General features: G+C 46.5%; 1 protein-coding gene and 1 long non-coding RNA gene across 2 annotated transcripts in view; both read left to right on the plus strand.

Annotated features, from left to right (window-relative positions):
- The window catches only part of LOC149122250 (uncharacterized), a 402,594-nt gene extending 395,286 nt beyond the window's left edge, over positions 1-7,308 (plus strand). Inside the window, exon 5 of the mRNA XM_089313050.1 lies at positions 6,511-7,308. The gene's annotated coding sequence lies outside the window, so the exon portion shown is untranslated. The remainder of the gene's footprint in view (positions 1-6,510) is intronic.
- Positions 7,309-17,127: 9,819 nt separating this feature from the next.
- LOC149122252 (uncharacterized) overlaps positions 17,128-23,465 on the plus strand; it is a 56,891-nt gene continuing 50,553 nt past the window's right edge. Inside the window, exon 1 of the long non-coding RNA XR_016220540.1 lies at positions 17,128-17,266. This is a non-coding gene — a long non-coding RNA (uncharacterized LOC149122252). The remainder of the gene's footprint in view (positions 17,267-23,465) is intronic.

The following is a 23,465-nucleotide window of genomic DNA, read 5'->3' on the forward strand; positions in this document are numbered from 1 at the left end:
ATAGACTATTTCCTTATACTGTTTATAATTAACTCCCTTCCCTCACCTCCAGTCCCTGGCAACCACTGACCTGCTTCCTTTCTCTATTGATTTTTTAAGATAAATTTATCTATTTGAAAAACAAAGTGATAGAGAAGGAGGGGAGTCTTCCATTCACTGCTTCATTCCCCAAACAGCCACAACAGCCAGGGCTGAGCCAGGTGGAATCCAGGGACCCAGAACTCCAAGGTGGGTGGCAAGGGCCCAAGTAATTGGGCTATTATCTGCTGCTTTTCCAGGTGTATTAACAGGGAGCTGGGTTGGAAATAGGGCTCTGACATGGGGTGCCAGCATGGCAGGCAGCAGCTTAACCCACTGCACCACAGTGCCAGTCCTATAGTCTTTTCTTCTTTCCCAAATACCTAAATTGAACCATTCAGCATATATTCCTTGGAGTCTGGCTTCTTTCTCTTAGTATAATTCTTTTGAAATTCATCTATCCTGTTGTGTATAACTGTAATTCTCTCATTTGCTGCATGGATAAAATAATTTATAAATTCACCAGTTTATAAATTTTAATTCATTCCCAGCTTTGTACATTTAAGTTGTGGTAACCATTAGTATTCAGATTTTTGCATTGACATAGGCTTAAATATATATATATATATATAATATCATTTATATCATATTTAAATATATAAATGTGTATTTAAACCTATGTATATAATATGTATTTATGTATTTTGTGTACATGTATATTTATTTATGTATTTGAAAGGCAGAGTTACAGAGAGAGGAGGCAGAGACAGAGAGAAAGACATCTTCCATCCACTGGCTCACTCCCCAAATGGCCATGATGGCCAGGTGTGGGTCAGGGCAAAGCCAGAAGCCAGGAACTTCATCCAGGTATTCCTTGTGGGAAGCAGGGGCCTGGGTTCTTGGGCCATCTTCCACTGCTTTCCCAGGCTCATTAGCAGGATATATAAGTTTATAAGAAACTGCTCAACTTTTGCCAAGGTAGAATTGCCCCCATCAATAGGACCTGTGAAGTGTCCTCTTTAGCACTTACCATTGTCAAATTTCTTTAATAATTGGGCAACTTAGTAGCTGTGCTATAGTATTTCATTATGTCTTTCAAATATTAAGAGTTCAGTGTATAAAAGCAGTCATAAAAGGACTCATCTCCAGGAAGACATTTTCTGATGTTTTGTTGCATTGGACTCTTGATCTTCACCATGTTGTCTTGTGACCACTAGGCTGTGGTGTACAGAACCCAAGCTACATGGCTTCAGCAGGCACAGGAAGGTGATTTATTACCAGCTTGGGACTTTCCTGTCACAGAATTTTTGTTTTAGTTTACTTGAGAGTCAGAGAGAAAGAGCTTCTACCACTGATTCACTCTCCAAATGCCCACAAGAGCTGGGACTGGGCTGAGGTTGGAGCCAGGAGCCACCCCCTCAATTGGTGTCTCCACGTGAGTGGCAAGGGTTTGAGCCTAAGATGTGCACCAGCAGGAAGCTGGAGTCAGGAGCTGGAACTCAGGCATCTTACCTGTTAGGTCAAATGCCCACCCTATACAGCCTTTGCCCACTTTTCTCACTCAGTATGTGAGGGAACTGCCTACCAGGGAAACATTTCTGCTCATCCTCTCTAAGATTGAAGAGTAGCCAACTGTTTCCTGCAGTCCTCCAAGCCAGCTTCACACAGAAAACTGGCTCTTGCCACAAGGAGAGGGGAATAAAGCTACTGGAGCTGCAGCTTCCATTGAATCTTTTCCTGCTTGATGGAGCTGGGAGTCTCTCTGCATGCTGTCACTTTGATGACTCCTTGGGCCTGTGGATCATTGGTGTCTTACTCTTCCTCTTGCTGTTACTAACTTTTGTCTTAGATGGAGGCACTCCCTGTCCTCCCTCTGTAGCTGTGCGAAGAGTGTAGCTAGCAGGTGGGGCTCCGGTGCCTCTTCTCCAGCTATGATTAGACCAGAACCTTCTCTACTACACAAACATGGCCATGGCCCTTCATGCCTCTGTTCCTTTTCACACGTTTATTTGTTTGCTTTTTTCCTGCTGAGAATGCCTTGTCCTCCTTTTCTGCCTGGGAAACTCTTACCTGTCCTGCAAGATCAGATCAAATGTCACCTACAGTGATGTCAAATTCCCTTGGCCCCTGAACTCTGCTCTGGCTGCATTTGAAGGCTCCTCGCCCTGCCTGGTGATGATCTGTGGACATCTTGCATCCTCCTTGGATGTGGGACTCCTACCAGGCCAGAACCACAGGCTGAGCATTTGGGATGTAACACACAGTGCACACTCAATCAGTAGTTTTGACTGACTCTCTGGATTTGCACTATAGTGTATTTAAATACAGAAATTTTCCTCAACTTAGAATAGAATGATAGAAGCCTTTGTGAAACAGAAATGTTTGTTTAGTCAGAGTCATTCATATACAAGAATGCATCAAACTGTTCACAGAGAAATGGAAACTTTTGTTTTGCTGCAAACATTGTTCTGGTACAAAAAATGTTTTTCACAGCAAATGGAAAATATGTATGTGTAAGTGCATTGATTTCAAAGTTATTTTGGTAGCAAAATAAACTCATACTTTTAATTCCATTTTCCATGAACTTTGTTAAGTTCTTCCCAGGCATAGTTCTGGCAAAGTGGCGATCATAAGATTTGGTTGATCTCAGATAGAGCTGGATTCTGTAGTTATAAACCTCATAGAGAGGAAAGAAAAGTCAAAGTATTAAAACAACTCTGTGACTCTTATCTGTATGGTTGGACTATGATATGTAAACAATGGCTTTAGCCAAGCTAGCACAATATTAAGTTTGTTTAGTATGAGTATGTTCAAGAAATATTTGAGACATACTCACTCTAAAACAAGGTTTGTTGTTTATACAAAATTCAAATTTAACTGTATTTTATCTGACATCCATAGCCAAAATGGAATCTCTTCACCAGGCACAACAGAGGGACTAACTGGGATACAGACAGCGCTCTTGGGAGTCAGCTTAAAAATACACAATGGACATGAAGAGGCTATTATCCTGCCCTCCCCAGCTGGAATCCACTCACCTTAGCCAGGGTAGAGGGCAAGGCTAGAAAGGGAACTGAGATCACAAAGACGTAAAGCCATGAAGTCCCTGACCACGGGGGTCAGGATGCCACTGCTTACAGGTCTCTAGCAGTGGCAGAGTAAAGATGGCCGCAGAGTGTTTGGTGCTCTTCCCATGAGCGGACAGGTAGGCAGCTTCCCTTTGAACGTGGGTGTGCTCCACAGTGGCTTTGATCAATAGAATATTAGCAAAAAAAAACACTGTGCCAGGTTCTGAGCCCAGGTCTGAAGAGCCTCACCATTCCCACTTCTTGTCTCTTGGGACACTCTTTAGGGACCCCCCCACCCCTCCCTATAAGAGATCCAAGACTGCCATTATTGAGGGGCTCTGGGCAGGCACTTGAGGGCATAGATCCAGCTGAACAACACAGGAATGAAACTGTTGTGAACTCATCCTATCTGCCAAGTGAACCTCCTCAATATCACATGGAGCAAAAGAACCATCCAGCTGAGCCTTGTCTGCAATTCTGATCCATGGGGATGGAATAAAAATATTGTTATTTTAAGCTGCCAGGTTTTGGACACTTTTATATCACAGAAATAGCAGGGTTCTTCAAAAAGTTCATGGAAAATGAAATTTTAAAAAATGCTTATTTTGCTGCAAAAAAAATGAAATCCATGCATAGTTATAGAAAACCAAGGCAGGGAATATAATCAGTAATTTTCCTGATCTTAATGATTTAAGAAAAAAGCGTTTTTTTGTTTTTTGTTTTTTGTTTTTGTTTTTGTTTTTGTTTTTGTTTTTGTTTTTTTTTGACAGGCAGAGTTAGACAGTGAGAGAGAGAGAGAGAGAGAAAGGTCTTCCTTCCGTTGGTTCACCCCCCAAATGGCCACTATGGCTGGTGCTGCACCGATCTGAAGGCAGGAGCCAGGTGCTTCCTCCTGGTTTCCCATGTGGGTGCAGGGCCCAAGCACTGGGGCCATCCTCCACTGCCCTCCTGGGCCACAGCAGAGAGCTGGACTGGAAGAGGGGCAACCGGGACAGAATCCGGTGTCCTGATCGGGACTAGAACCCGGTGTGCCGGCGCCACAGGCAGAGCCTAGTGAGCCATGGCACCAGCCAAAAAAGCAGTTTTGACCTTTTGAGTATTCAGACTTCTCCATTCTCTTGTTGGTCTGCCAAGGAAATCGTGCTCAGAATGAGATTTTACCTAGAACACTGTAGTAATTGAGCTCAAAGCCGGAATGCGATCTTACCCAGAACGCTGTAGTAACTGAATTCAAAGCTGGGCTTCCCCAGCTGAAGATAGTTAGGACTCCAGAGTTGCATTGTCTCAGAACTTCTCTTGTCTCAAGTTCCCCTGGGGCAAGATGGTCTGTAGCCCAGCTGCGCATGATGGGAAGATATGCCTGACACCTGACCTATGAGGCAGGTCAGCCACAAGAAAATGTGCAGACCTGGAGTAGATGCACAGGAAGTCACCAGGGGAGCACACAGCAAAACTGTTAGTGTGCAGTGGGGAGCACAAGTCAGTACTACAAACACCACCAACAGCTGCACCTGCTCGAACAAAGAAGCTTTCTGTACCGCAGGGTGATGCTGAGAGAATGCGATGGGAATCTGACAACCCCCCATGGGCAGTGCAGTTGGGAATCCCAAAGGGGATGATGCAATAGGGCTCTGAAACTTTGACCCAAGCCACCCAGGGCTGAAACACTCTACTGAGAGGGAGTAAATGAGACCACACCTGGGTTGTATGTGCTGTAATTACTGATATTTATCTGGCTTAATTGTCAGGTAAATCTGTTTCTAGTTTTGCTTTGCTTCTTCTCAAATAGGCTCTTTTGTTTTCTGAAATATTATACCCAAGATCTCTGGGTTGATATTATTGGTTGAGAAGTACTCAAACCTGGGTGATCTCAAAAGATTATCTAGTTGTGTTCCTGGTACCCAAGGTTGAGTCAGCAAGAATCCTGAATAATAGAGATTTGTTAGATAGCATACACCCAACCAAGGAAAGCCTCGCCCAGCTTGGCCACTGCCAGGTAACCCTTTCTCACTCATTCAACTTTTTTGAAAAACCACTGGCTTATGTAAAATAAGACACACCTGCATTAGAAAGGCATCGCTCTGTTTCAGAATGAAAACCTAGCCTATTCTGTGTATGTTTGAAAAATAATTTTATCTAATGAATATGTATGATGATTATGATAATTACTTCTTCCAATGAAGTACAAAGCTTTTAAACAAGCCACTTCTAAAAACCATCACAGCCCGTTGAAAGGAGCCTCAGAGAAGCCCTGACTTGTATTAACTTAATAGGCTGAGTGAATTCCTGGGTGAGCTGAGGTGGGCCCCTTGGAGAACCTCATAAGTATCTTATTAGGAAACAAAGTGCACATATAAATGGTTGGTAATATTTGTACCCTGGTATTACCGTTCAGATACATTCACAGCCTACAAAGCTAAGCCTTCCTTTGGAGCCAATAATGCCGCATGCTAGAAAGGAGATCTCAAATTTATTCAGAATCCATAATGCTGACCACATAACAAGAGAAAAACAGTCATAAAATGCTATCGTAGCGTGGTCAGTTATTACAGCAATAGTTCAGTGGCTTGACATTTTCAGCAGTTAAAATATCTAGGCATCTGAACTTAAAAAAAAATCACAGCAATTTGTAGTCAGAGCAGCAAAAACATATTTGTATCCATAAGACGCTGATTCATTTTCTTGCCTGTTAACCTTCCTGCCGGAGCGACTGCTCCCCTGGCTGGCTGTTTGGATGATGAAGTGATCAATTTCTGGACACGGAGCAAATTGCTGTGTATTTGAACTCTCCAGGGCAGGAGTGGGCAATTATTTTGACTTCAAGCTCAACTCGATAGAGTTGGCTGAACGTGGCTTTCTATAGGGAATGAGGGCTACACACACTTCAAAGATACCTCAATGCTTTCAGGAACTATGTTTTGGATTGAATTGACTCTGTCTTTCCTACTTCCCCTGTTGGTTTCAAAGGACCAACCTTTTCCATATATCTCAGCATTTCAGGAAGACATTCATGGTTAAGTTCAAAGATACAACCAGTTGCTGTGTTGCATCCCTCTGTTGATCTCCATTGCTTGCTTCCTCAGACCTGCTATGGTACCCAAGGCCACATGATTGGCTAGTAGGACACTGTATCTAGAATCAAGACACTTAGATTTCAAATTCTCCATCTCCCTCTTGCATGACAGGTGACTGACATGCCACTCAATGCTTTCTTCACCAGATGACAGGACGATGACTCAGAGGCTATGCCCTGTAATCAGGCTGCCTGGATTACTCAGTGCTTTGGTCTCCTTATCTGGAAAAGTGATCTTGTTAGTAGCAAGCAGTGCAGTGCAGACCTTGCGCCAGGCAATTTTCAAATATCGTCCTCATTTAATTCTCAGGACAGCCCTGTGAAGCAGTTACTATTATTCTCATTTTGCAGATGATGAGACTGACACAGAGAGAAATAAAATAATTTGTTCAAGCTTGAAGAACTGAGAAGAAACAATGCCAAGATTGGAACCTCGGGACCCTGGCTCCAGAATCCGTACCATACAGCCTGCCCAGTTGGTTGCTATGTAGATTAGCTATACGATCTACGAAAGGGTATACGAATACTCCTACTGACTTCACAGGGTTGTCCCATTAATCATAGTCACCACAGATGCAAAAGCAATGTGAGAAGAGCTTAAAGTACTCTAGACCCATACTGTATATAGTATATATACTATATACTATAGACCCATACTTCCTTGCAATGTTATTGCTAAACAGCCAGCACTTTCGAGTTCCAGAACTTTCCAGATGATATTAAGTGGTCAAAAAAGCAATCATTCATTGCATCAGTATAAGTAACTTGGGAAAATCAATGCCAACTGCTCCAAAGTCTGCAAGTATCTGATGTTCAGGGTGGGCACTGTAGTGCAGAAGGTAAAGCCACCTCTTGGGATATCTGCATCCCATATGAGAATGCCTGGTTCTTGTCCTGGACACTCAACACTTCTGAGCCAGCTTCCTGTTCACGTGCCTGGGAGGTGATAGATGATGGCCCAAGTATTTGAGTTCCTGCCACCCATGTGGAGATCCAGATAGAGTTCATGGTCCCTAGCTTGTGCCTGGCCCAGCCCAGGCTTTTGCAGGTATCGAAGGAGTGAGCCAACAGATGGGAGATTTGTCTGTCTGTCTGTCTGTCTACCTCTGTCCTTCTCTGTGTGTCACTCTGCCTTTCAACTAAATAAATAAGTCCTTTAAAAAAAACACATCTCTTGTGTCAGATGTCTGAGGCTTGGAGAAGGCTAACCGTTTATGCTCAAAGTGCTGTACTGGTGACTCATGGGCAGGTGAAGTTTCCATCAGCATGGTGGTTTGTAATTTCTGACCACAAGGAGGAGCCCAGTTGGTATGGAGAGGGGCCAGTACCCTTCTTCTCTATCCAGGTTCCATGCCCTGGTGGAGCCAGAAAGTTCAGCAATTTTGGCTCCTCCCAAGAAAGTCACAGCACTCAAGGAGATGAGACCACGGGTAGCTCCCTAAGGGTGTGGCCAGGCTGAGGTTGGTGCTTGCTCTGCTGCCTCTGAGCCCACTTGGGGCTCCCAAATTCAAGCAGATTTAAGGGAGAGAACATTAAATTCTCATTAAGACAAACTAATACCTGAATATAGGCCAACTTCAAGATCAAGGAAGAAAAAGGCATTTCATTGGCTGATCTCCATCCCTCACTGCATAGTTCCCCCAGTCGTGCAACTGGACAGGCTCCTGCCCTGACCCCCGCTCCCCCTCCCTCCCCCAATATGACTGCGGTTAAACAAATCTTATAGAATTGCACCATAGCTCAAGTGGCTGTATTTCCTTTGGACAATTTCTCTTGAAGGCTGGGGGATGTGGCAGTAGGTGCTCATCCTACATGGCCACAGCCTCGCCAGGCCACCTGCCTGGCTTATCACTCAGCTTCCTGCCTGGCCACCACATTTCTAGAGCTCCAGTTTGGCACCAGTGGCCTTTGGGGCCAGATCATTGTCATTGTGTGGAGCTGTCTTGTGCACCGTAGGATGTGCAGCAGCAGCCCTGGCCTCTACCCACTGGGTGCCACATTTCTCTACACCTCAACCCCACATGCCCCCAACCCCATGACTCCAGCCATTGCAGATGTTGACCAGTGTCTCCTGGGCAGGGCTGGGCAGTGCTCTGCAGCAGATAAACACTGCACAGGAGTCTGCAAGCTGACAAAGAAGTATTGTGTATTCTGACATAAGAACACTTGTCCCCTGTTACACTCCAAGTGCCACACTCATGAATAATCAGCAAAGATGACCTGGGCCCTGGGATTGTCTTGAAATCCCTGCCCAGGCTGGGACTCCTACAATCTCAGCCCAAGGTTACTGGAACACTAATTGACCCTGAAAGGCATTTTACAAGGCACCAGTATCCTCAATTTACAGATGGGAAAACTGAGTTCCAAGGAAGAGAATTGCCCAAGGCCATGTAGCTGGCTAGTAGCAGATCTTGAACTAGACTCTGGATTCAGATCCCTAGCTCTGACTCCTTCCACTGCCACAAACCCTTGAGCTGTAAAGAGAGGTTGAGGCACAACACACAGTTGTCTTGGTGGTTGTATTAACCTACATTCTAGGTGACTTCGGGCCCATTGCAATCATTTCTGTGAACTGCCACAATTATGCTATCTCCCTTCTCCAAATAAACAGACTTGTTAAAACAAAAACAAAACCCAACAAATGCTTTATTTAATGATTACCTCTCCAGACGCCTTATGCTGAACTCACAGATTTTAAATAATTCACCACAAACTGCAATCCTTCAAACCACCAACTGCCAAGATAATCTGTCTGCTGCTTGGAGTTCTGAGAGAAAAGACTCTCTTTAAGGCGCAGGCTCCATAGCAGGGGGCCCGAGGGGAACTCTGTGCCCTATTTTATTTGGTGGTCTCCTCTTGGAACTTACATCGCTGCTCTAAGCATACCGCCAATGCTTTACCTGGGAAACAAGAAGCAAGCGGTGGTCTCTCAGGCACATTTTGGGAAGCTTCTGGTCGGTCCCGAGAGTGCACAGGTGGGCCATGCAGGAAGTTGAGGAGAGACAGCCTTGGCAGGGCTGCCATAAGCTCCAGTGGGTGTTTGCAGGGACACCAACCATCAGCCTCCTCTCCCTCTTCTCAGGCTGCCTTCCATCTCCTGTGGCCAGGGCTCAAGCACTTGTCTATTTGCACCTGCTTTGCAAGCTGCTTCTCACTGGGTAACTTGTTTGCCTTTTGAAAACTGGCCCTGCTATTCCTTCTTACCCAGTTTTACGGGTGCCTTGGACTTGCACACTGAAAGAGAGGACACCCAAATGAACCCCTCAGAGAGGGCCCAGTATCCGACAGCCCAGGCCATCCCAGATCTCCCCAGATGTGCAGCAGCCTTGGGCCCCCAGAATGAGGGGCAGGAGCTATGCTTTGAGGACACAGCAGGAAGGAATTCACTCAGGCTCCTCTGTTGAACTCTTTTTCTGTTTCTCATCGGCCAGTTTACTGCCGCTGCTTCTCATTTCTTTACTTCCTAGTTCTAAAAACCCTCTTGCTGCATCAAGAGGTCCTCCCTCCCATCAAAAGTCACCCAATGCTGTAGAATGTGCGCCGCGGCTCAACAGACTAATCCTCCACCTGGCGGCGCCGGTACACCGGGTTCTAGTCCCGGTCGGGGCGCCAGATTCTGTCCCGGTTGCCCCTCTTCCAGGCCAGCTCTCTGCTGTGGCCCAGGAGGGCAGTGGAGGATGGCCCAGGTGCTTGGGCCCTGCAACCCATGGGAGACCAGGATAAGCACCCGGCTCCTGCCTTCGGATCAGCGTGGTGCGTGGGCTGCAGTGCACCAGCTGTGGCGGCCATTGGAGGGTGAACCAACAGCTAAAGGAAGACCTTTCTCTCTGTCTCTCTCTCTCTCTCACTATCCACTCTGCCTGTCGGAAAAAAAAAAAAAAAAAGCCATGGTCCCCTGGCTTTGTGCTCCCCTGGTGGAATGGGACCCTCAGTCTGTTTTTCCACTACCCTTCCCGCTTCCTGTTTCTCTGTTGTTCCGGGTGTGTGCCCAGTGTTTAAGGATTGCAATCCCCTTCCTACTTGATATTGATTTTTGGTCTCAGGCTCCAGTTCTTCAGTCCAAATAGAGTACCCCCAAAATTTTTTGGAGTATTTGTGAGAAGTAAGCGGTAAACTAAGGCCCTGGAAGGCAGCTGCTTGCTTTTTTTCTCACTTGCCTCCCTCTGTGTCTCTAAAATAAAAGGAGCCTCAAAAAACTTATGGAAAAAAATGAATTAGGAAAAGTCTATTTTGGTGCAAAATATTTGAAGTGCATGCATAGTTTTTACATAATGCACATTTCCCACAAACTTTTTGAAGATCCCTTGAATGCATGGATTTAATTTTTTTTGCACCAAAAGAAATGTATCATTTACTTCCATTTGCCCATGAACTTGTTGAAGCCCCTCTGCATTTGGTGTCTCTCTGAGTTTCAGGCATCAACCAGTGTCTGATGAGCATCAACACTTTGTAGTTTAATAAGCACCAGGGGTTTGTAAGCTGTGTTTTGCAGAGAACAGTGCCAATGAAGAGACTCAACTCAGAGGTGACTGTTTTATGTTTTCATTTTTTTTAAATAACAAAGATCTTTTTTCCATAGTTGTAGCTGGACCCCTTGTAGCAGTGAATGATCTGTTTATAGCTACCAGGAGCCTCAGCAAAAAACAAACCACAGTCCCCCACTTCATTTCCCATTTTATTTTCAGGCACATGATTTCAGAAAATAGTATGATCCCTTTTACAGTTTCTTTTTAGGTTTTGTCTGCTTTTCCTTAAAATCTAGGGTTTCAACTCCTGGGCAGCTGATGAAGACCACTCCGTGTGTTCATTTTTAGCTTTGTGGGCTTGTCCTTGTGAAAGCACTGTATTTGAAAAAGAAAAAAATTTGCCAGCTGCAAGGAACCACAGAGGCCCTGGAGTTCAATCATCCCATTTTACAGAGGGGGATACTGAGGCCAATCAGTAAAGTGCCTGGATCCAGTTCATGCAACTCAGCTCAAACAGAGATGGAAGTGGAGCCAAGATCCTCACTCCTGGCCACCAGTTCTCTTCCCTTCTCCTTTCACTGACTATTTCTGACCCCCTTTCTTTGGGCTCCCTAAAATGTACAGCACAAGAATTCCACAAACCCTGTTTAATTTGAGTTTTACTTTTGAGCACATGGCTTTCAGACCCTAACCCTGCCTTAAGGAATAGCAGCCCACACCTTATTGATGGAAAGTCTCCAAGCTGATCTCTCTGTAATTCCCTGTTTCCTAGGTCTCTCATGCTTTCCAGCTGGTTATTAATTATCAGACAATATCCTCTTGAGCTGTCTCTATTTCTTAATTACCTTATTAATTATAATCACATAAATTGATCTCTCTGACATTCTAAGTCTGACTCACTGAGGAAATCAGTCTAATGGTCACAAGAAACTCCCCTGGTCTTGCTATGCTAACTTGGTGTTTCCATCATGCAGGCTAATATCACTAGGAACTTAGCGGACCTGGCCTTTATCCGAATCGCAAGTGAAATGCCCTTAATCAGTTCTCGCTGAGCCTTTCCTGCTTACCAAGATACGCGGCAGACTTACAAGTTCATGTCCATGCTACCTTCATGCTTTAATCTTTATAAAAAAAAAGAGATTTATTTATTTATTTGAAAGAGTTACAGAGAGAGGAGAGGCAGACACAGAGAGAGAGGTCTTCCATCTGCTGGCTCACTCCCCAATTGGCAGCAACAGCCAGAACGATGCCGATCCAAAGCGAGGAGTCAGGAGCTTCTTTTGGGTCTCCGGTGTGGGTGCAGGGGCCCAAGGACTTGGGCCATCTTCTGCTGCTTTCCCAGGCCACAGCAAGAGCTGGATCAGAAGTAGAGCAGCTGGAACTGGAAGCGGTGCCCACAGGGGATGCTGGCGCTTCAGGCCAGGGCATTAACCCACTGCACCACAGCGCCGGCCTCATGCTTTAATCTTTAAAATAGAAGAAGTTTCCCCTTCATGTCATCTACTCATGATCCTTCCTTTGCCATTCATGGCAGAAGTGAATGCATTTTTTAAAAGATTTATTTTATTTATTTGAAAGAGTTACAGAGAGAGGTAGAGCCAGAGAGAGGTGTTCCATCTGCTGGTTCACTCCCCAAATGTCAGCAATGGCCAGAGCTGAGCTGATCCAAAGCCAGGAGCCAAGAGCTTCTTCTGGGTCTCCCACATGGGTGCAGGGGCCCAAGCACTTGGGCCATCTTCTACTGCTTTCCCAGGCATAGCAGAGAGCTGGATCAGAAGTGGAGAAGCTGGGACTCTAATCAACTCCTATATGGGATGCCGGCGCTGCAGGCAGCAGCTTTAACCCACTGTGATACAGTGCTGGCCCCATGAATGTATTTTCATTCTTCAAGGTTTTTTCTATAACCCTGCACTTGAAGACCTTGAGAACAAATTAAACATTTAAAACAAAATTTTAAGGCAAGGTTTTATATGCAAAGTTAGCCTCCTGATGTGTGGTATTTGAGAATTTGTGGGTTGGTTTTTTTTTTTCCCTGCATGCTCACTTCTCTTTCATGAAGTGACATGACTACAAGATGTTCCTACAGTCCTTTGCATGTTTGTATCAGAGATGGTTGACTGGTAGGAAAGAGCAGAAGTCTGGAATCTCCGTTCTAGAAAGGGGACAGAGTGAAGGCTACGGAATTGCTCTGTGTGTTTATTCACCATTTGGAAAAAATCAACTCCAATTTGTTATAAAGAAAGGAGCAACATAAATCCAAAATGCCAGTATCTCGCAGCGAGAAAAAATGGTCACCTGGGGACTGGCAGGTGAGCCTCTGCCTGTGATGCCAGCATCCCGGATTGGAGCACTGGTTCTGGCTGCTCAGCTTCCAGTCCAACTCCCTGCTAGTGAGCCTTGGAAGGCAGCAGATGATGGCTCAAACACGTGGGCCCATGCTACCCACATGGGAGATGGAGTTCCAGTCTCATGACTTCAACCTGATCCAGCCCCAGCCATTGTATGGGGAGTGAACCATCGGATGAAAGATCTCTCTCTCTCTCTCTCTCTCTCTCTCTCTCTCTCTCTGTCTTTCCTATATTCTCTGTCATTGTGCTTGCAAATAAATAAAATGCATTTTTTGAATTCACCTGAGTGCCACCACTGGTCAGATTTCTGATTTGGCTGGTGGTTCAACGCCCCGATCTGTCGATGAACATGGTTGAGTCTGTCCATGTGCCTGAGCGCCCGCAGAACATTCCCTGGAGGCGCTCTGCAGACATGACTGTTTCAAACTCTTCTCAGCTGAGCTCCGTATCTTAGCACCTCACTTGCTCCTTCACTCCCCCAACCCAAACAGGAAGAGATCGCCCTGTGGTCCCTCCTCCTCCCTGTCAGTAGATGCTGTCCACTGATCCGCTGTGCGGTTCTGATGCTCTGGTTCCCTTGTTCCCTTTCCTCTTTGTCCCGTTTCATCCGGTGCTGCCTCAGCCCACTTCCTCATCCTCTTTCCCAGTCGAAGCCACCAGCTCTTTTCTGCCTTCTCTGGGACCTCATCTCCCACTGAATGGCTCATGAAACCCCCCATAACCAGCCTCACTAGCCCCTTATCTCCCATGTCCTTTCTCTCATCTGGCGCTTCAGCCTTGCTGAACAATCCCCAAGTCTCCAAACCCTCCTTGTGACTTTGCATCCCACGCCTCTGAATGCTTGTCTCTTGTCTTGGTGTCACTCAGCATAGTTCCATCTGTCAAACCCCCTACTCATGCTCTAAGACCTGGCTCAGGCGTCCTTTCTGGAAAGCCTTGCTGGGACTCCTGAGTCGATCATTCGTTCTCTGTTTTCTGCACACCTCATCATCACACTTGTTGATGGCATTGTCTGTCCTCCTTCGTGCCTTCATTTCCTTTAGGCAGGTGAGTTCCTCAAAGGGGGTAAGTAGGGTTCACCTCTTTCTCATCTTCAGCATCTAGCACACAGTAGGTTCCCAGTGACTGTTAACTCAATGGAGAAATCCATGATGTCTTAAGATTCCTTCAAATTCCATGCTTCTGTGGTTTCGATTTTATGCTCTTTCAGATGTCCAGAGCCATTTTTCTCCCCTGACCATTATTTTTATGAGTCTGATCACTACTCTTTCTCTAAAACAGGTGAGGGTGGTATGGAAGAGGAACAGTCAACTCACACAGCAATGAAAATGGTTGAGAGTTGTGGAACAATGTACTTACTGGGTGAAGGGATGGTTTGGGAGCAAATCTCATGTCAGTTTAAATTGTACTTCTGTTCCTTATTCTGTGTGTGACTTTGGACAAGGTTAATTGACTTTTCTGAGTCTCAAATTTTTCATCTATAAAATGATTATGATAATAATACCATTCTCTCAAATTTGTTTTGAGGAGTGAATTCGGTATGTGTGTCAAGGACTTACTATGCTCCTTGGAACACAGCAATTTCTCAGTAAGTTATAGTTGTTAGTATCATTACTTTTATTGCACAGAAAATTGTTTGAGTAACTGTTGTCTCAGTTCTCCAAAAATGGTAGCCAGCTGGTGCCATTCTATACATTCTATATGCAAAAGATGCAATAGGACATCAATTCTCTCCCTTCAAGAAAAAGTAGAGTGTCTTCCACACTCTGGTCTAAACTCAGTGGGATAGTGAAATGTAAATGTATTTTTAAAATCATAAATGCAGTTTATGAACATCTTGAATTAGCACAAAATAAATGAGAAGCTTTTCTTTATAGGGATCTTTTCATTGTGTTGTGCTTTGAAAGGAGAGGAAAATATTTTGTGGTTGAACAACTATTGGACTAGATGTCAGAAATTTGTTCCACAGCTTACTCTGGGGATAATTTAGGGCAGTCACTCAGGCACTGAGCACTTCACATTACTAAAATGAAGACAAGACTCGTTCCGTTGATCTCACCTGTTCTTGAGGGTTTTGAATCGCATCACCTCTTTGAAATTGCTTTGCAATACATGCAACACTATACAGATCTGAGTTATTATACAGACATTGCTCTGCTCTCATCCTGCCTTCTCCATCCAATGATCCCCCTGAGCCCGTGTCTCTAACAGATGTTCCACTGGTTCAGAAATGAGGAGTCGGAGGCAGGTGTCTAGCACAGCAATTAGGATGCCACTTGGGATGTCTACCTTCCATATCACAGGGCCAAGGCTTGAGTGTAGGCTCTGCCTCCAATCCCACCTTCCTACTCACATGTACTCTGGAAGGCAGCAGGTGATGGATCACGTAGCTGGGTCCTGGCTACCATGTGGAAGACCCAGATGAAGTTCACAGCTCCTGGATTTGGTTTGGCCCAGCCCTGGCTATTGTGGGCATTTGGGGAGTGCCAGCACGGAAGATTGGCATCTCTCTCTCTCTCTGCCTTTCAATCATATTTTTTTAAGTTACAAATTGTTTAAAAAGTGAGGAAATAAGTGGCCTCAGTTAAAAGTGCCAACTGTGTTTATTCTTTTTCTCTTGCATTCCTGTGCTGCTGGGCTTTCCTCGGACTATTAAAGGTTTATTCACATGACTCTAGTTGCTCTTTCTAACTGCCCTTCTGAAAAAAATGTCAAAAACTCCATGCATCCATCAATCCGATTTACTGAGCTCTGAGACCACAGGGAAGTTCCCAGGAGCCCAAAGGAGTATTTCCATTCACTGGCTTCTGATTTGTCTCATAGAGAGGTCTTTTCTTCCCTCCTTCCCTCCCTCCCTCCCTCCCTCCCTCCCTCCCTCCCTCCCTCCCTTCCTTCCTTCCTTCTTTCCTACCTCTTTCTCTCTCTCTCTCTCTGCCCCTCCTCCCCTTCCCCCTCCACCCTTCTCTTCTGGGGAATATGTGCTTTCAAGTGGAGTCTCCCTTTGCCATCAGCTCTGCCTTCTGGATAGATGTGCACCCTTTTGTTTCATGGCTACAAAATCATGGCAGAGTCCATGCCAAGTATTTTAATAGAACAAAAAGTTACCAAGTCATCACTATTTCTCACTAACTCACTGCAATGACCTCCAACAGCATTTCTGACCCTCTGGCTCAAGACTTGAGTTAGGTCTCAGCTCTCCCAAAAGACATCTGACCCTTCGTTTCCAGCCGCAGTGTTCAGTACTCACAAACTCCCAAACCCAAACGTGCCCTTTCCTGCTCTCTTTATCCTGGCTATCCGCTTGGCAGCCCTACCCTCCCTTGCTCATCCTGGAAAAATGAAACAAAAGAAGCTATCAATTAAAGCTCCACCTCCTCAACACTGTCTAGACTCCTCCAGCTTCTGCTGAACAGCCCCTTTCTCATCGGCGGTGCTATTTAATGTTCACATCATCCACTTCGGAACTACAGCTACCCTGTCTCTCTGTTATTTGGCAACTATTTATTTGTGAGGTTAAGAGACAGACAGGACTCCCACCTGCTGATTCACTCATGATACGCCCATTACGGCCAGCACTGGGCCAGGCTGAAGCAAGGAGCCCAGAACTCAGGGCAGGTCTCCCAGGTGGGTGGCAGGGACGCACCTACCTGAGTTATCACCACTGCCTACCAGGCTGGAATGGAAAGCAGATGCTCTAGTATGAACGTGGATGTCTTTATCAGTGTTTATTCAACTGCCAGGCCAAATGCCTATTTGGCAACTTAAAAAGTTTTATGAATTCTTTTTTTTTTTCTAACACATATGGCGAGAATCATTTCTTTTTTTGGTACAGAATTTTAGCTAGACTTACTGTTATTATTACAAGTCTATTATTACTCTGTCTACCATCAACTATGATACTATTATAGCTGTTACTTTCAGATTTGTTGATAATAACTGAGGTTCCATGGAGACAGTGGCTCCTCCCTGAGCCTACACGTCTGTGTGCGGGTGTGCAACCAGCATCGTTATTGCCGTAGGAGGAGAAACGCTCAGAAAAGAATATGGCAATATGTGTATTATTTTTAAATTGCTGAAGATGTTGAAAACTTTAAAAAGTCAGCAAAAATTACTTGTTTTAACGTTTTAGCTCAATCACAAAGCTTTCTCTTACAGGGGACTTCAACTGCTATGAAACTGAAGCAGTTCCCTTCTAGATCCTTCAGGAAAAAGCTGAACAAACAAATGGGCCTCGCTTGGAATGTCAACTGCCAAGAGCCCTGCTCCTGTCAACAGAGATTGCAGATTTTACTGGTAAGTCCCCGAGATGCAGGTTCCACGCCCTGGAGAGCTGCAGCCAGCAATACCAAAGCCGGAGCCTGGCTTTACTGTCTTGCTGCTTTTGTGGGGAGGCCCAGTGTCCAGTAACACTAACCCAGTGACTCAGAGCCTCCACGACATGCCCCTGCCACTGTCTGCTCCTCTCACAGCTGTCAAGATCGGACAATTTCAGGGGCCACTGTTGAGGTGCAGTGGGTTAAGGTAACGCTTGCGAGGCCAGCATTCTGTATCAGAGTACCAGTTCGAGTCCTGGCTACTCCACTTCTGATCCAGGCCTCTGCTGTTCACCACACAAGTAGGGGACTAGGGTAGAGTTCTTGGCTTCTGGCTTTGGCCTGACCCAGACCTGGCTGCTGCACCATTTGGAGAGTGAATCAGTAAAAGGAAGATGTCTCTCCCTCTCTATCTGTCCCTCTTCTTTCACATTATTAATTAATTAAAAAAAAAAAAAAAACTAACTGGCTGATGACCCAAATGGCTTCTTTGTTAGGGAGTAATTCCTGTGGTCTTAGCTATTCCCCAGCTTTTGAAGGATTTCTCCCCTCCTAACACATTATCTCAAAAAAACCTTGCAATTTCCCTGGGTTTTAGCAAATGAGGCTCTGGACAGAGATTTGTTAAACTGAATTCTGTAAGAAACATGACTTTATTTTCTGGATGGGCTTAAAAGGTGTCTTGAAATGCAGACATTTTTGTCACTTGAAGACATTATTTTAATCATTAAGGATGGACCAGCTTGATTTCACGATGATTTACCCGTCCATCCCTTGTCTTTTGCTCCAGAATCTTGGTTACTTCTGCCAAAGGACAATGAATCAGGAACACCGCAGTGCTGCCAAAGTTGGTTAGAATGTCCTGCTTTGGGGCACTGTGTATCCTGTGTTGAACCACACGAAATTGCTGATACTTGATCACCTTTCTTATACAAAGCAGGTTTATATGGCTCAGCCCAAGACAACTTTTATCTTTTGTCTGGTGAGAGTCAGCTGGGCTTGAAGACATGGGCAAAAGAGGGGCGCTGCCTCAGTTTCCCCCATTTCTGCAGCAACAAGGGCATGGGGTGACTTGACTGCAGGCTTGTCACTCTGACTCACCCGAGAGGCACAGGAGGATGCCACTGGGGGCTTAACTTTATGGACTGATGTGCCACTTGGAGAATGTCAATGGCCCTGTCTTGTTGCCTTTCCAGGTAGGGCTCAGGGCGTTTGCTGTGTTTCTTTCCAGGGCAAGCAAAATTGTGCTTTTCAGAAGTCTCTGATGACCTGCCCATGGCCTCCTTGCCCGTAAGCTTCCCTTCATAGTTTCTGCAGGGATCTCCTGTACAACTGCAGCCAAGGCAAATGAAGTGACATCTTTCCTGATGTCAAAACAGCAGACCCAGGAAAGTGACATTATCTGTTCCTTACATTTGTATGCAGTTTGGGGAGTTTGAGGGAGCCCTCCCAGCAGCTATGACTCCAGGGAAAGGAAGCAGGACTCAGGGGTGCCACCACCTTATATTGTGTGCATGGAGAGGATGAGGACCAGGGAGGTGGAGTGATTGGCCCCAGATTCTAAAGCCTTCCAAAGTAAACTGAAGCTGGACTTAAACCCAACCCCACTGACTCCACCTCCAGTTCTGTCTTTCCTTGAGTGTCAGGTTACAGGCCTCATTCTCATCCTCCTCCCGCCAGGCCAAACCCCACAAAATCGCACTGAGGGATACAGGAGCAGCTGACAGAAGGGCAGTTATAGGGGGTCTCCCACTGCTAAACTATGCAGCCAACGACACAGGACAGAGTACACCCACAGCATGCATGAACTTGGTCAATGCACATAAATAAAATTTCAGTTCCTTTAAACAAAATACCAAACCCCTCACGAGTTCCCGTTCGATCGATCGACTCAGGCTTTACCGCAGGCAGCTGTAGCCCTTGTTTCTACACGCTCCTGTGCCCAGAACAAGCCTACCTCTTTTTGCTCCTACTCGTCTTCTGCAAGAAGCCTGTTGAATCAAAGGTCAGAGTTTAAGGAAACTAGTTCATCGACATCAAATATTTATTGAATCTCCAGTGGACCCTGGCACTGAACCAAGTATCTGTCCTGCCTGGTGGGTTCATAGACAGAAATGTCACCGATTTGGAAGGCTTTTCACTACAGAGATTACCATGGACTAATGCCTTGTTTAACTGGTTTGGCCTTCTCCACCTATCAGGATGGGCAGATGAAGAGGAAGATGGCCCTGTGACAGTTCTCGGGCCCCAGCTGGTGTGATGTGTGGTCGCAGGGGCACTGGCAGCAGTTGGAGCTGTCACTCCTGACACTTGGCCTGTTTGTGGGAGGCTTTTGTTAGCCAGGAGCCTGCATGGCTCCTCTAATCCCAGGCCGTGCACGTGAGTGGGAAAAGCAGACCTGAGTCCCCCAGCTGAAAAGTGGGAAAATAAAATATGTCCTTCTGGAAAGTTCTTTTTTAAAAAAATTTATCTGAAAGACAAAGGGACAGAGAGAGGGAGATCCTTTTTTTTTTTTTTTTACTTATTTAATTCAACTTATTGTGATTATCTTTATAACCAATATAGAACTTCAGTTACATTTGCCGTATCAGCCCAGTAGTAATTTCTGAATATTTTGCATTCATAACAGATTCACACTTGCATGCCTAAAATATTATTCTAATGTAAAAGCAAGAGTTACTTGATTATTTTTCCCAAGAATAATGTTTTAAAACATTTTGTTGAAATCCAGTATACATACCAAAAGAAAACGCGCATACACATACAGAGAGGGAGATCTTCCAAGCACTGATTCACTCCCCAGATGCCCGCAACAACTAGGTCTGGGGTCACCCACGTGGGTAGCAGGGCCCGTGCACTTGCAGCGTCTTTTGCTGCTTTCCCAGGCGGATTAGCAGGGAGCTGGCCAGCAGCGCAGCTGAGACCCGACCCGGTGCTCCCATATGGGATGCAGGTGTCCCAAGCCGTGGCGTAACCTGCTGTGCGACAAAAGCACCCTCCCATCCCCCAGCAAATCAAACACAAACAAACCTCTTGGGCACCCAGACAAGGTAGGAGAATTCACACCATGTAGTGTAACACTGCATTTAACCTTGTATTTTTGCTTCGCACTCACGGGGAGATAGAGCTGGCTCTGCAGCTGACTCTGCTGTTTGTTTGCAAGTATTCTGGGCGCAGCTTCCCAGATTGATGGCTGCTGCGTAACACCCTCATTAATCTTGCCAGCAGAGCGTTCTCTAAATTGACTCAGACTTACTATTTTTTAACAGGAGTAAATCTTCAAAATCAAAACCAGACAGCTAGAATTGCTTATTATAAGTAGAGGGAGGTGATAAAGATGTAACTAGTACTATAAATGATTGTGTACCTCGCACAGCATTTCTCATAGAGGATGCACGTCCCTCCTGCTGGGGGACACCGCAGAAAACGGAGGCATGGATCCAGGCTTGGGGACAGAGCAACAGCGTGGAAATCGAGGGATGCCGCGTGACGGGTTGGGTCTGTAACTGAATCAAGGAGAGGACAATGAAGAAAACTGGCCGACCCACCCTGCAAGCTGGGGACAGCGTTTCGACTCCCGAGCAGCTGGCTCCTCGGCTGTCCCCACGGCCTCCCCCACGGAAGCTCGAGTTGGCTGCACAGGTGTCCGAGCTGCCCGTCCTGCTTCTGCCCAGCCCTCTTTCCTCCTGGCCCTCATAGCTTGGTGTCCTGGCTGAGGCACCATCTGTCCCTCAGGCTCCAGGTCAGCTTGCTGATTTCAGCTGCTGTCGCGTCCTTGTTTGCTTTCTCTCCCGAAGGACCTGGGGCTCAGGCTGCCGGTTCTGTAGGGGGAAGCCCTAGCCTGTTTATAGCTTCTCTCCTTGACATTCCCTGATTCCATCGATATCCCATTAGCTCCATGCATGTTTTGCTTCACCCTCCCCCCTTCTCAGCCTAAGGCAGTGGCCTGGGGAAGTAGGGCCAGGAGCCCCGGCGCCTCTGCCTGTCTGCACTCCCAGGATTCAGTGTGTGCCTGCGATAGAGTGACCTGCACTGTGTGTTCTAGTGGAGTTTGATACAGAGGCCTTGAGCTGTTTTCTGCCCAGATGAGGAGCTGTGTGTTCCGGAAGGAGAAACAGCAGGATGAGCTGCCTTGCACTGCATCCAAGGATGCTCCCTGGGGCTGAGCAAGGCCAGGACCTGCTAGGAGGCCTCAGTTTCCCTCTGTGCAAGTGAAGGGATGGAAAGGAACCAGAACCTTCTCAGTTCTTGGATTCTGCTCTCCCCACCTCCTGCCCGGTGATGCTGAGACCAGCATCTGCCCAGTTCTGGCACAAGCAGCCTCCTGGTGTCAGGTGGGGCCAGGGTTCAACTCCAAAGCTGAGATGCGTTCATCCTGCTGCCAGAAGCCAGCTGGGGGTGGGGAGCTGGACTGAGCCAGGCTTTTCCGGGGAGACCTGAACTCCAGGCAGCCCCCATGTGGAGGGGCAGGGCATGTGCAGCAGCCATGTGATCCCTGGTGGGCTGCCTGGAAGGGTGGCTATTTTAACTCAGGCAGCACAACAGCGAATGGGCTGAAGCTCTGGTAAGCTGTGTGGCTTCAGGCACAGTCCTAGCCTCTCTGATTTTTTATGTATTCTCATGCATCAGCGACATGGGAAGGGGTACAGCTAAGCCTCTAGATGAGGACAGCTGCACCACTGTTCTGTGGTCTCAAGGGTGTAAAGAGCCAGTCCTTTAGAATTGTGCATGAATCTCACATCCATGAATCTCACATCCCCAATCCAGCACCCATTGCATACACCCATCGCTGGGAGCAAATGTGGTGCCTCCATTGTCAAGGAAAGTGAGGTGACTTTTCCGTACAACACACAGGCACAAGAAATGGCACAGCTCATGGTTAAATGTTTTGCTGTATATTTCCAAGATGTGGCCAAGTTGGTTATGTGCACCACTGCTCCTATAACGATAGCCCTTGATTGACCTCATTTCTTTTTTTCAAGATTTATTTATTTACTTGAAACAGAGTTGCAGAGAGAGAGAGAGAAGGAGAGAGAAGGTGAGAGAAACAGAGAGAGAGAGAGAGAGAGAGAGAGAGAGAATCTTCTATCTGATCTACTGGTTTATTCCCCGAATGGCTGCAATGTCTGGAACTGGGCCAGGCCAATGCTAGGATCCTGGAACTCCATCCAGGACTCCTACATGGGTGCAGGGGCCCAAGTACTTGGGCCATCTTGTGCTGCTTTCCCAGGTGCAATAGCAGGGAGCTGGACTGGAAGTGAAGCAGCAGGACTTGAACTAGCACTCATATGGGATGCCAGGACCACAGGAGGCAGCTTAACCCAGTGCACGGGCCCTGGCCTCCTGTTTCTGTTCCTTCTCAACTGTTGTCTCCTCTCCCCTAAACCCCGTTAGAGCTGGGGTGACCCAGGTGTCTGCAGCCCACTGCTTTTTTCATTACTGATGCTTTTTTTGGGAGAACTGATACACACTCAGGATCCCGTCTTCCACCTGGGTGCTAACAACTCTCAGGGTGATCTCCAGGCAATCTTTATCCCCAGACTTCAGACTCACCCACTCCTGCACCTGCTAGGCCTCCTCCCTGGAGAACGGCTAGTTCAGATGCGATTCCTCAAAAACCTCCCGTAGCACCTCCCTCCCTCCAGCCTTGAGCTCTGCGCTTGATAGGAGGTTGCCTGCTCCTTTCCTGGCAACCAAAGTTGGAAAAGGTCAGCCTTGACTTTCTCTCTTGCTCATCACTGTATTCTGGTGGACCCTGTCCTCTGTGCTTCCAAATCCATCCAAAGCTCCACTCCTGGCCCCACCGCTGTCCTGACACAAAAGCCTCCAATGTTGCAGACTCACTCTGTGGCGTTTGGCTCCCTGCAGAGCTGCCTACACAACTCAGGCCTGACCCCGACCCCGGCGAGCTGCAGTCTCTCTGAGCCTCCATGGGGAGGTTCCACCGCCTGTTCCCACTCTATCTCTTGCCTTTGGCCTTGGCTCTGTCCCTGTGCCCCTCATTTGCACTCCAGCAACTCAACCCACATTCTCTCCTCTCTCCCTTCTTCGCTGCTTCTTCCGCTAATATGTTCTGACTGCAGGTCGGTGACATCCAGGAAGTTTCAAGTTCAGTTTGGATGAAATAGTTGTGCCTGTGTGCTTGAGGCAGGAGGGAACGCAAGGAAAGGTCCACAACA

Source organism: Oryctolagus cuniculus, chromosome 14 (genome assembly GCF_051225735.1).
Source record: "Oryctolagus cuniculus isolate XC-2025 breed Fujian yellow rabbit chromosome 14, ASM5122573v1, whole genome shotgun sequence".
Taxonomy (NCBI): domain Eukaryota; kingdom Metazoa; phylum Chordata; class Mammalia; order Lagomorpha; family Leporidae; genus Oryctolagus; species Oryctolagus cuniculus.